The sequence below is a fragment of the Trichechus manatus genome, unplaced genomic scaffold (assembly GCF_000243295.1).
Source record: "Trichechus manatus latirostris isolate Lorelei unplaced genomic scaffold, TriManLat1.0 scaffold00141, whole genome shotgun sequence".
In the NCBI taxonomy this organism is placed as follows: Eukaryota; Metazoa; Chordata; class Mammalia; order Sirenia; family Trichechidae; genus Trichechus; species Trichechus manatus.
In genome coordinates, this window is record NW_004444077.1 from 1,098,700 (window position 1) to 1,113,331 (window position 14,632).

Here is a 14,632-nt window from a genome sequence, read left to right on the forward strand (position 1 = left end):
TATCTGATCTCCGCCTCATGAGAATCAGCCTTGGGCTACTGGTCTTGATTCTCCTTTCCCCTTGTGAAGTTAGAGGAGGTCAGACACTGCTCCCATGTCATTTTTACAAAAATCTTCACACATGTGTTATGTTGTCAGTAATGGTTCATCAAAGCTGGTTAACTCAACTAATATTTTACTAAATGCCTAATATAATCAATCATTGAATAGAAGAAACTCAGGAAAGCACACAATATTAAAAATTGGGAAGGGTCTAAAATTTTGCTTTACCTGCAAAGTGACAATATAGCAGGTTACATGTTCACTGATGCTGACAGCAGACATGAGCATCCTGGGTCAAAGGCAAAGGATTTATTACTGACAGCATTAGCAGTATCCAGAGTATCATCATTTTCTACAGTTCCCTAAACCACAATTCCTACAGGTTGATACAAAGAAAGACTGGTGTGTTTGTCACTGTAAACACAGTGGGTTGCAGTATAGGAGAGGAATGCCAAACTAAGGGAACCCAAATCTTTTAAAATGGATGATAAGCCTGTCTAATCTTTGCCTCAGTGGGAGACATCTTTATTACACTGGACAGTAAACAAAACTTTGCTCCAGTTGGAGGCACTATCTCTAAAGGCTGTTCGCCATACAAACATCCTTGAAAAGATAGTCCAGAATGAAGTCATGTCTCTGTTCATAAGACATGCACAAATGTAAGAGGCCCATGGTGAATTGTCTTCCAACATACAGCAAAGCAAAAGTTCCAATAACAGCCTTCGATGGACTGTGTCTCCACAGTGGTAATTTTTGTATTTTTTTTAAACTGGTAATGATTTTTTAAAAAGAAGTCTTGATATTTTCCTAGTCATATCAGTAATACCAATTTTTTCTGTTGCTTTATTTTATCTACCATACATGTTGGCTAGTCTACTTATTCTAATTAAAATCTCATTTATGCTCAGTAACTCAGAATGATAACAATGGGGTGGTATCTGAATCACTTGGGGAACTTTTAAGAATACAGATGTCTGTATCCTATCCCTATAGATTCTGATGTAGTAGGTCTGTAATGGGACCGGAGAATCGGTAATCTGAAAAGTTCTCAAAGTCAATAAACACATAAAAGAGGTGCTTAACTTCATTAATTATCAGGGGACAGGAATTAAAACCAAAATGCACCCACCAGACTGTTTCAGAAAAAAAAAAAAAGAAAAGATAGAAACCAGAACTCATATACACAGTTGTTACAAGTGCAAATGGAAACTACCAGTCCAAAAAACTGTTTGGCAGGATTTTCTACTGAACACATGTAGTCCCCATGATCCAGCAATTTTACTCCTAAGTATCTAACCACAGAAATGTGAACCTATGTTTACCGGAAGATATGTACAAGAATATTAATAGCAGCCTTACATGTAATAGCCAAAAACTGAAAACAACTGTCATGCCTATCAACAGTAGAATGGGTAGGTAAATTCTGGTAAAACTCATTCAAAAATATGTAATATTAATAAACTACAACTAAACACAGAAATATAAATGAATCTCACAAACATCATGTTGAGTGACACAGACAGACATTAAAAGATTAGCTATAGTATGATTCTGTTCATATCAAGTTCAACAATGAACAAAACTAACTGATGGTGTTAAAAGTGAAGATAGTGTTACCTTTGGTGGGAGGGGGCATAATCTTGGATGAAGAAGGTCCTTTTGGCCAAAGACAGTTCCTGGAGAGGGATGCAACTGTGCATCTGTAGCAGCCAACATTCCCAGTAGTGAGGAGTCCCTGGGTGACACAAATGGCTAGGCGCTGGACTACTAACCAAAAGGTTGACAGTTTAAACCTACCCAGGGGCACCTCAGAAATAAGGCTTGGTGATCTGTTTCTGAAAGGTCACAGCCTAGAAAACCCTACAGAGCTGTTCTACTCTGAATACATAGAGTTGCAATGAGTTGGAACTGACTGAAAGGCAACTGTCTCAGTCATCTAGTGCTACTATAACAGAAATACCACAACTGGATGGCTTTAACAAACAGAAGTTTATTCGGTCACATTCTAGTGGGCTAGAAGTCCATATTCAGGGCATCAGCTCCAGGGGAAGGCTTTCTCTCTGTGTCGGCTCTGGAGAAAGGTCCCTGTCATCAATCTTCCCCTGGACTAGGTGCTTCTTAGCGCAGGGACCCCGGATCCAAAGGACACACTCCTCTCCTGGCTCTTGCTTCTTGGTGGTATGAGGTCTCCAATTCTCTGCTCACTTCCTTTTCCTTTTATCTCTTGTAAGATAAAAGGTGGTGCAGGCCACACCTGAAGGAAACTCCCTTTACACTAAATCAGGGATGTGATCTGAGAAAGGGTGTTACATCCCACCCTAATCCTCTTCCACATAACCCAATCCTGCCTCATTAACAACAGGCAGAGATTACGATTTACAACATGTAGGAAAATTACATCAACTCAAAACGGAGGACAACCACACAATACTGGGAATCGTAGCCTAGCCAAACTGACACATATTTTGGGGGGACACAGTTCAATCCATGACAGCAACTACAACAATAGCAACAATATTCCCAGTAGTTGGAGAATAAGGCCCTCAGTATCGAAGGGGTCAAAGGCAGCAATTCATAATATCCAACTAGAGCCTACCCTTTGTGTTGCTTGTTGTTGTTGTTAGTTGCCATCCGGTAGGTTCCGACTCATAGCGACCTTATGTACAACAGAACGAAACATTGCCCAGTCCCAGGCCATCCTCACAATTGTTGTTATGCTTGAGCCCATTGTTGCAGCCACTGTGTCAATCCATCTCGTTGAGGGTCTTCCTCTTTTTCGATGACCCTCACTTTACCAAGCATGATGTCCTTCTCCAGGGACTGATCCCTCCTGATAACATGTCCAAAGTACCTGAGATGTAGTCTTGCCACCCTTGCTTCTAAGGAGCATTCTGGTTGTACTTCTTCCAAGACAGATTTGTTCGTTCTTTTGGCCAAAAAAAAAAAAAATCCATTGCCTTGGAGTCAATTCCAACTTGTATATTCAAATATTCTCTGCCAACACCATAACTCAAATGTGTCAATTCTTCTTCGATCTTCCTTATTCACTGCCCAGCTTTCACATGCATATGAGGTGATTGAAAACACCATGGCTTGGGTCAGGCACACCTTAGTCCTCAAAGTGACATCTTTGCTTTTGAACACTTTAAAGAGGTCTTTTGCAGCAGATTTCCCCAACGCAATACGTCATTTGATTTCTTGACCGCTGCTTCCATGTTGTATTGCCTGGATCCACCATAATACTGGTTAATCTCATTATTAGAAAAATGTACAAGAGGAAGGCTAGTGGAACAATCTACAGCTCCATCACTACAACTTCTATTTATTACTCCCTTTCTTACCATTTGAAAATCTAAAATCATCATTTAACATATTAAAAAATAAAAGAGAAAAAATGACCAACTCATCAGATATCAAGAAAGTATTTGATAAAAGTTAAACACCAATTCATGACATACACAGTAAACCCAGAATTGGAGAGAAATTCTTGCCTTGACAGAGAACACCTACCAAGAAATTACAACATGGGGATGTAGTAAAAACATTCTCCTTTTAAATAAGGCACGACAGAAGAATGTTCATTATTATCATTTCCTGTTCACAATAAGACAATATAAAGACATTAAAGACATAAGAATTTGAAAAGAGAAATTAAAGTTGTCATTATTTTCTGAAGATATATTGTTTACATTCGTATACATAAGCAACAAACATTTAGAAAATATACATCTTTTAAAGATATCATTTTTATATCAAAAAATATTAAGTGCCCAATATTCATTGCAGCACTATTCACAATAGCCAAAAGGTGTAAACGACCTAAATGTCCATTAACAGATGAATGGATAAACAAAATGTGGTATCTACATACAAAAGAATATTACTCAGCTGTAAAGAGAAATGAAGTCCTGATACATGCTACAACATAGATGAACCTTGAAAACATTATGCTAAGAGAAATAAGTCAGTCACAAAAGGACAAATATTGTATTATCCCACTTATAAGAAATATCTAGAATAGGCAAATGTATAGAGATCAACTTTTATTAGTGGTTACCAGTGTCCAGGAGGAAAGGGGAAATGGAGTCTCATGGCTTAGAGGACACCAAGCATGTATTAACGGTGATGAAAATATTTTGAAAACGGGTAATAGTGATAGTTGAAAAACATAATGAATGTAACCAGAATTACTAAATTGTATGCGTAAAAAATTTTAAAATGTCAAGTATTTGTTACATATATATTTGCCACAATTAAAAAGAAAAAGTAACACTTTAAAGGTATCTAGAAAAATACATGAGACTAGCTTTCTAATCTTGAAATAGGGGAAGATATTTTCGACCATTAATTAAAACTGTAAACCCAAAAGGAAAAAGTAGTAAACTAAACTATAAAAGAAGTGAGAGTATCTCTTCATCAAAAGACATCTTAGGAGTCAGGGATGGAAAGGAGGAGTGCGCTGTCACAGTATGGGGAGAGCAATTAGAGTTACATAACAATGTATGTATAAATTTTTGTATGGGAAAAAATTAAAAAAAAGAAGACATCTTAGGGGAAAAAAAGACCTTAGAGAAAGTAAAAAAGCCAAATATATAAATTGAAAGAAAATATTGCAATATATAACCTATAAAATGAATTCCTATAAATCAGAGAAATGAATTTCAACAACCCAATAGAAAACACATATTTGATTGCATGCATTTCAGAGAAGAGAAACATATTACAATAAACTATAAAAAGAAATTATCAGACTCACCCATGATTAGGGAAACACAAATCAAGACCACAGTTAAATAGCGTTGTACGCAATCATTTGACAAAAATAAACAAGTGTGAATGTATCAAGTGTTAGAGAGGAAATGAATCAATAAGATCTTTTTTATAAATTGCTGTCAGGACTATAAATGGATCCAACTAACTTTAAAAACAAATTGCCATTATTATAAAAATTTGAACATTCATATATCCTCATCCCAGCAATTAGTGAACATGATATACCCAATTGAAATTCTAGCATGAATATACAAAGAAACATGTTCAAGAATGTTAATAGCAGGAAAAAAAAAAACTAATTAAACCAATTATCCATCAAAAATCACTCAATAAATTATCACATAATAGTAAGTATTCATAAAGTGCTCCTACATGCAACGACATGGATAGATTTTTATAACATAAGGTTGAATGAAAAAAGCAAATCCCAGAGAACAACATGTAATATTATTCCTTTTTCTGAAAAATTCAAAACAGACAGAACCAAACAATACACTGTACAAGCAAAAAGAAAAAAAAATCAAACCAGTTGCCATTGGGTTGACTCTGACTCACGGTAACCCTATGTGTGTCAGAGTAGAACTGTGCTTCATAGAGTTTACAAGGCTGTGATCTTTTAGAAGTAGATCACCAGGCCTTTCTTCTGAGGCTCCTCTGGGCAGATTCAAACTGCCACGCTTTCTGTTAGTAGTCAAGCACTTGTTTGTGTCACCCAGAGACTCCTACTGTATAGACGTACAAATATAAATAATAAAAACTAAAAAATAAAGTAAAACTGATAAATACAAATATGGAGGAAGGGCAACAAAATGGAGAGAGGCACACAGGTAAATATAAATCTTAGGTAGTATTTTACTTCCATGGTTGGGCAGTGTGCTAATTATTGTATGAAAAAATGAACTATGATATTAAATAAATAAGTAAGCACAGAAAGAGAAGGCCAAGATTTGACCAATAAATCAACAGTTACAATTAATCCAGTTTGTCCCTGAGGTTCAAAAGAGAAAAGAGGAAAGATTTTATTCACTATTGCAATTAAAAATTTAAACTGCTTAGGAATAATTTAACAAGAAATGGAACCTGCACAAAAAAAATTACGAAAATGTAAACTACACTAGGAAAACTCTTGAATAAACGGAGAGAGGTGTGTGTATTTAAATAGGACATTTAAGTATTATAAAATAACTGCCTCCCTCCAATTTTTCTGTAGTTACAATAAAATTCCAATCAAAGTCAATGTGATTTGTGAGTATGTGTGAGTGTGTCTGTGGGATGGGGTCAATATACTAAATTATTATTAAGTAATATAGAAGAGCAAGTATGCTCAACAATCCAGGAAAATTCTTTAATATTCCTACTAAATATTAAAAAATACTACAGAGTTGCAGAACTTGAAATAACAATTTGGTACTGACTCGGGAAGAAAGAAACATATCCATGGGAAACAACAAAAGATCTAGTTATAGATCTAAACACAAATGAGAATTAATTATATGACCAACTGAAATTTTAAATCAATAAAGAAAAGGTGAATTTTTTTTAACAGAAGTTATTGGGACAATTGAGTTGTCACGACAGGAGGACCGAAGGAATGCTTCCTAGTTATCACAAATAATAAAATGGCAAAACAAGCCATAATATTTCTAAATAATAACATCATATTATTTATTCTAGCAGCTAACAAAAATCAGACAGCACAAATAAGAAATTGATAGATAAGACTCTCTAGGGAAGAAAACACTACAAAAAATAGTTTCAGACACATACTGTCCCTGTTGCCTTTGGTTTTATAGTGACCCTATAGAACTAAAAACCCAAACCTGTTGCAGTTGAGTCTACTTCAACTCATAGCGACCCTATAGGACAGAGTAGAACTGCCCCATAGAGTTTCCAAGGAGCGCATGGTGGATTCAAACTGCTGACCTTTTGGTCAGCAGCCATAGCTCTTAACCATTACACCACCAGGGTTTCCAGTGACCCTACAGGACAGAGTATATCTGCCCCATAGGGTTTCTGAGGAGCAGCTGGTGAATTTGAACTGACAACCTGTTGGTTAGCAGCCAAGCTCTTAACCAGTGCACCACCAGCGCTCTTCAGAGACATACTGGGAACAAATGTTTACAGAATATATGATTGAGAGGAACTTATTCTTCCTAATACACAAAGATTTCTTACTAACTGATAAGAAAAAATACTCAAACACCCTAATATAAGTATGTGACTTGGCAGCATACTAAAGAAGACATACAAATGGATAACATGCCCATGAAAAGATATTCAACCTCCATCAGAGAAATGTGAATACACACCAAGAGATAATGTATTGCACTCACCTGACTTGGAAGGATTTAGATATTTGACAAAACCTAGAATTGTTTAAGGTAAAAGGGTGCTTTCCTGTAGAGTTGGTAGATATCTATGTGAGTATATCTTTGGAGGGTAGTTTAAGGATGTGTATTACACCGTAAAATATGCATACCCATTAAACCACTAAGGGCAGTAATTTTTGTCTAGTTGAATTTCCGCTGTACCACAGTGTCTCAATCAGTAACTGACATATGGTAGGAGCTAATAAATATCTGTTGAATATGTGAGTGAATGAATGAATGCCGTAACTCTGACTAAGGACAGAACAAATTGAAAAAATTTCATTTGAACAAAAATGTTCTCTATGGCATTCTTCATATTAGGAAAAAAATGGAAACTACTTACATGTCTACCAGTAGAGTATCGAGTAAGTACAATGGAAAATTAATCATATATTACATATGAGATCTACCTATTTTATTGACATCTAAAGTGGTCAATAATAATGTATTGCATTTAAAAAGAAGGTTAAAATATCATACATAATACAGTATTTTTGTAAAATTACGCACATACTTAAATGTGTTTGTGCACGGAGAGATATGTCTGGAAGGATAATCAGAAAAATGTTAACAGTGTTACTTTCTGAATTATGTTGTTTAGGGACATTTTTACTTTCTTCTTAGCTCTTTATATTGTTTGAATTGTTTTATGATGGGTATGTATTTTTTTTTAAGTAATGTTATTTTTAAATTAAACCAAATTAAATTAAAATATATACATATAAGTACCTTCCAAAGCGTCTCTCATTGCCATTTAGTTTTAACACTGACAAAGATTTACTGGGTGTGGAAGCTCTAAAAGCTCTAATAAAAACAATGGCTAACATTAACATCCATATATTTTATTTTAGAGTTTAATTTACCACCTGTTTCATTCAAATTCCTCATCTCTTTACAATTCAATGTATGTTGTGGTAGTTTTAAGTTCAAAAATGTATCTAAAATACATCACAAATGCAATGTCTAAACATAAACTACATTTATCCAAACTGAATGCAAACACCCACAAAGCTCTTCTCAGATTAGGGTCTGTTTCCTGCTTTGTCTTCATCTGGAAATATGAAAATTAAGTGCTCTACTTTAAAATGGGCAAGAAGCCTCATGATTGAAAAGGGAGTTAATGAAGAAACACTTTGCACTCTAGCCCATTCCCAATACTTCTCAGTAGTGCTTCTGTGATATAACATCAAGATTGCTAAAAGAAGTAGGTTTTTATCATACACAGAAAAGGTATCATATTTAGTTATTAATTAATGACTTTTCTAACAAATATTGGGTACCAAATGTATCATCAACCTTGCATCAGATGCTATGAAGGACAAACAAAAGGGTGTAAGATAGAAGCTTTGTTCTTGAGAAGTTCTCAAATTGGAGAGAGAAAACTCCTGCATCCAGAAGAATGGGAACAATTCCAGATATCCTATAATCAGGTGTTAAGCAAAGTGTGTCATCCTTCACCCATTAACCGCCAATGTGAATGCCCAAAATTTCACCATCAATATACTGCAAAACTATACACCCCTTTTTAGAAGTCTACTGTAGTAGAATTTCTATCAGACCTTTATGACCCCTACTTTAAGAATGTTTTCTCCTTTAACATTTGAAGCCTCAAGCATAATTAGAGTTTGTCTCTGAGTGTAACTGAGTTGGCTTCAAAATATTTGTTTCAGGCATATTACCTCTTAGAGCACTTTAATATTTCATATTACCTCTTAGTTACATATAACTATCAAATTCCATATATTACCGAATATAATATAAATTTCCAGTTAGATCTATGAGGTTATGTGTCACTAAGTATAGTTAATTTACAAAGTCAAACTCATCCTGAATAGTTCATATGGTTATATTATTTATTTGATGGTTTCCCTAAGCTTACCTTCTCTACTGGGATATTATCTATCTAAAATATATCAGAGATGTAAGAAAGATTAGCACACAAAATAATACAAAAATTAATTTGAACTTCTACCATTTTATAATAATTAGTTCTATTTTAAAGTAATCCCCTACTAACAAAAATAAACAATATAAAGTGTTGCTAGCAATTTATATTAATGAACAAATGCATTTATTAGGTACTTTTTAAATGTAGGTTTTAAATAAGAAAGAAATGTAATAATGATGGGTATATAATAGAAGAGGAGGAATGGCCAACATCAAAGGAAGAAGTATAGAAGACAATGGTGAAGGTAAACAAAAGTTTCACCAAAGCCCAGTTCTGATGATCCCATTGTACAAACACTTTAATGACATCACTAACTCAATCAAACATCATGAAAGCATTCAGTGCACAGTGTAAGTATGTGTTTAGTGGAGAAGTGTGGAGGGGGGTTCAGTCCCCTCAGAAATGTTGAAAAAGGTGAGTTATCTAGAGACTAATTCCCAAAACTGTCATCTATCACACTATTCTCAGTTTACAAACTTGATCTACTCAACAAAAACCTTTCCTCTACTCTTACTGATGCTGTTTCATTTATGAGAATCAGTTCCAGAATCACAGAGCACGGAGAAGCCAATCAGAGCATTTTCCAACATAAAGAGGAATTATGTGAACCCTGGGAGGAAATCCTGCTGGCAGCTCCAGCTATGGTGGCAGCCCTACAGTAAATTATCTTCAGATTCTCATGTAGTGATAGTCTCCTGATGGTGAAGCAATGAAGGTTACGTGCCTGAGGTAGTCATGATTATGGCAGATGCCCCAAGAATCCTGCAACACACCAGCTACAAAAATAGAAAAGGCTCTAGAGACCCTAACTTCCATTCAGTTGAGTATAATAAACATATGTTGATCCTATTTGCCAAGCACTGGGGATATAAGATTAGTGCAGCAGAGACATTTCCCTTCAGAAGTTAAAATGTTTAGATGGCAAAGAAAATACCATAATCATGGTAGCATAATGTGGTTACAAGAGTTGTCAACACCAGTTTTAGAGGAAGCAAAAAGTAGGGGCATTTAGTTTAGGCTACTGGAATCAGGAAAAGGAATTGAGTAGAAATGATTGTTCGAGTGAGTTGAGTCTTGAAGAGTGAATCATAGTAGGCTATGATACATTTAGTACCTGATACTTGTTAGACAAGTCATTAATAGCTACATCTGACATCTTTTCTGCGAACACTTACAATAAGTGTAAGTGTCTCTGTGGTTATTTGCCTATTGTCTCTCAGTCCTCATTCTAATATATATTATATTATCTAATATAATGCTTTTTCTATTATATTCTACTGTAGAAGCCTAGAACTTGGAGTCTGCAAATTGCATATTCCAAACACTCATTCCAGCTGGTTTCTAATTAGGTTCTGTCAATGGGAGGCACTGAAGAGAGATTAGAAAAGAAGAAAGAGGGAATTGTTTTAAATCCCAACTCTGCCACGTGGTAGCCTCTTCTTCATGGTCTCAGCTCCTGAGGTTGTGGCTCCCACATCCATGGTTCTAGTTGCTTCAGTGGCAGCCCCTCCTCTATGTCCCTGCATTCTGGTTACTCCACCTCCTCAGAGTCCCTGGGTGGTGCAAACAGTTAATGTGCTAGGCTGCTAACTGAAAGATTGGAGGTTCAAGTTCATCTAGAGGTGCCTTGGAAGAAAGGCCTCAAGATCTATTCCAAAAAAAATCAGCCACTGAAACCCTATGGAGCACAGATCTACTCTGACACACATGGAGTTGCCATGAGTCAGAGCTGATGCAAGGGCAACTGTAAAAAGAGAGATAGAAGCTGCTTCCTGCAGTTACTAGTTTTCATCTTCCCCTTTTTGCTCTTTTAGCCTCCCAATACCTGTGTAATAAATTTCCTGTATTAAATCCCCTCTTCTGAAACAGATACTGTGTTTTCTCTTTTCCTCACTGGTCTCTTACTGATGTGTACTTAGTGATAAGGTAAGATTATTAGATTGGGTTGCTTATTGTTTTTGAGCTTGAATGCAGTGATGACATCCTTAACAGCGTAAAGTAGAAAAGTAGTAATATGTTTCATACAATGATATTGCTGCTGTTGTTGTTAGTTGCTATTGAGTCAATTTTGACTCTTAGCAACCCCATGTATTACAGAGTAGAACTTCTCCATAGGGTTTTCTTGGCTCTAATCTTAGAAGCAGATCACCAGGCCTTTTCTCCCATGGTATGTGTTTGAACTACCAACCTTTAGGTTAGCAGTCAAGAGCAAACTTTTTGCACCACCTAGCATGATTACTTAAATTATCATACATCTTTGTTTGAGTAAAGTGTCTACCGGAAGCATGACTTTGGGATCTAAAGTGTTACAATTCACCATCTTAATAGGAATGATGGCCATGGGAACTGTGGGACTGTATGGCTATTTCTGAGTGCCCTGGAGAGCTTACAGAAAATAAACAAGTCAGTAATTTAAATTATCATCTCAAAATATAGAAAGATAACCAAAAGAATCTCTTATTTCTTATAGCTACAGGACATATGACTGAATAACAGGCTCCAAAATTAATCGTGTATCTTGCAGAATTACAACACAATTTGAATTCGTGCCAAATTTCATATGAAAATTTAAGGCATCAGTTGAGAAAGAGTTGAACAATAGAATGGAGACATTTGAGTGCACTAAGGTGAGGTTAAGAAATTTGAAGCCTGGAATTTTCCTGAACCTCCTTGCCAGTGTATACAGGTACTCTTCCCCTATCTGACGTGACTGGTTCTCCTTCCTTGAAGAAATGGCCTCACTTGAGGTAATTAGCTTGCAAAGAAATTCCTCAAGTCTCATCTCATTACCCTTCATTGATTGCTTCCAGGCCTATAACTAGAATCAGATTTCAGCATGTCCTAGGAGGATAAATTCTCAGTGAGACATGAGAAGGTACCGCTTAAACTCCTAAAATTTGAAATATTATGAAATTCTGCTTCAACAAAAATATTTTATAAATATTTGTACAACTGGATTCTAAGAGTGTTAAACCAAAGAGGACGGAGTATAGCATTGGAGTAACTGATGTGTATATATATATATTTTTTCCATATATATAGCAGGCTTCAAACTTCTTTTATTATGTTCCAGAGAGTCTGGACTTAGGAATAATGTATTATTCTGAGCAGCTGGTTAAGAGCTATGGCTGCTAACCAAAAGGTCTGTAGTTCGAATCCACCAGCTGCCCCTTGGAAACCCTATGGGGCAGTTCTACTCTGTCCTACAGTGTTACTATGAGTTAGAATCAACTTGACGGTAATGGGTAATGGGTAACTGAACAGCTGGGCCCAGTAATTTAGTTGACTGAAATATGGACTTAGCCGTGCCACTCCCTGACTTAATAGAAAAGAAGAAAATCAAACGTTAGGAAGATCAAAATTTTGGAGTAGATTTATAATACACAGCCTGAAAATTCACACTGTACTATGTCACCCCTAGAGAGACCATAGGACACCCCTTCACTAAGGCATTGAGAAAAGCATTAGTGATGAAAGTATTTCATCCATGGGAAAGCTCTATGGTGGCTATTCTCTGAAAGCTGGGATGATGATGGGAGATGATGCCATTTGAACAAGTTTCCTAATTATAATGGGATCTCAGAATGGCAGAAGCCTAGTATCAGCACTTAACTTCAAAGGCAAAGTAGACACAATTGGCAAAATAGAAAATTGAATCAAGGTGCCAATAAGGAGATTTTAGTCCTTTGGAAGTAGCCAATTGATCACAGTATTCCTGGAAAGAAAATTGATGAGAATCTTACTAAAATATTACTTGATCTATATAACCAAGCAAGCTCTAGCTCTAGTAGGCATGATTATGGAGAGTCCTGGCTTCTCACTCATTTACCCAACCTTAATAAAATTCCCTTGAGGAAGGATTCTGCAATGTTGCCCAAGAATATACTGTAAATATAGTTTCAAGCTTTCCCTAAAGTGACCTAAAGCTATTATTCAGATTGATTCTCCACAAGGGAAAGAAACTAGTTCTGAGTTGATACTACTTCTTGAAAACTCAAAACATCAGAGAGGTCTACTATCAAAATGAAGGATCTGAAAGTCACGTGGTAAAACCAGATTTGGCCCAAATGTCACAGTGAGCACAGTAGTTCTACAAAACCATTCTGCATCATTTCCCCAGTTCTGGGATGTATAATTTCAATAGACATATTTGGCAACTGGCCAAATTCCTACTCTATCTCCATGATAAGTGGAGCAAAAGCTGTTATGGTAGAAAGTATCAAGTGAAAAATCTGTGGAATTTTCCCTCCATCTAGGAATAGCAAGCCAAAATCAACATGGCATCTCTGGAGACTTTGCTGCAATTAGTTAAACCATCAAAGTCTTGAAAGAGGCAAGGAGAATGTTCCTATTACTAAGTTATTTTGTTTGTCTGTTATAACAGACAACAGAAAGCCTATGCAGAAAGTAGTTGTAATTTGTAGAACAACTGTAGATTACTGTAATTTTAATCATGTGGTATCTCAATTTCAGCTGTTACTTCAAATATGGCATGCTCCCTGGAAAAAGTCAATATAGCTCCCAGAGCCTGATATATTTTGCTATTAATCTTAAAAAAAAAATATTTTCTTCTTTATATCAATTTCCCAGGACAAACCAAAGTGTTCATTTTCACCTGGCAGAGACAGCAGCACACATTCACTGTATTGCCTCAAGGCTATATTTAATTCTTCTGTTCTCTGAAACAATCCCGAGAAAAATCTTATAAAATCTATAAGAACTCTGATAGTCTTAATATCCCATAGATCACCATATTGGTCCACTCCATTACAGTCATGTTGATTGGGCCTAGTAAACAGGAAACAACAAATACAAAAAACACATTAACAAAGCACAAATGTTCCAAAGAGTAGGAAATAAAATTGATGAAAATTCAGAGATTCACTACCTTGGTGCATTTTCTAGAAATCCAATGATCTAAAGGATGGCACAAAATGTCTTCAAATAGAAAGTAAGTGGAAGACTATATCTAGAACCAGGGAGTTCTAATAAAACCTTAATACTTCCAAGTCCAAATGTAAAACTTAATGAAAAACTAGATCATCCTCCTAAAAGTAGAACTACAAGGAACTCAGGCCTTCAGAAATGAAGTTTGAGTTCACCCTACTAGGAAAAGAACTTTGATCTCAGGATCCTGCATCCTGAGGGGTGAGAGCAAAGGAAATATAAAATTGTTTGTAGAAGAAAAGTGACCAGTTACATAAATGAGAACTTGACAGTACAGGAATATTTTCTTCCTTCCTTATTAAGTACATATTTCATTATACTAACTATTTTCCTTTCTTCCTCATTTCCCCTAAAATGTTATATCAGAATTATTGATGTTAGCTAACTTAATCATTTATTTTTTAGGTTACAGAATATTTAGGTAAGAATATGACTGTCTTAGTCATCTAGTGCTGCTACAACAGAAATACCACAAGTGGATGGCTTTAACAAAGAGAAATTTATTTATTCACTGTAAAGTAGGCTAAAAGTCCAAATTCTGGGCATCAGCTCT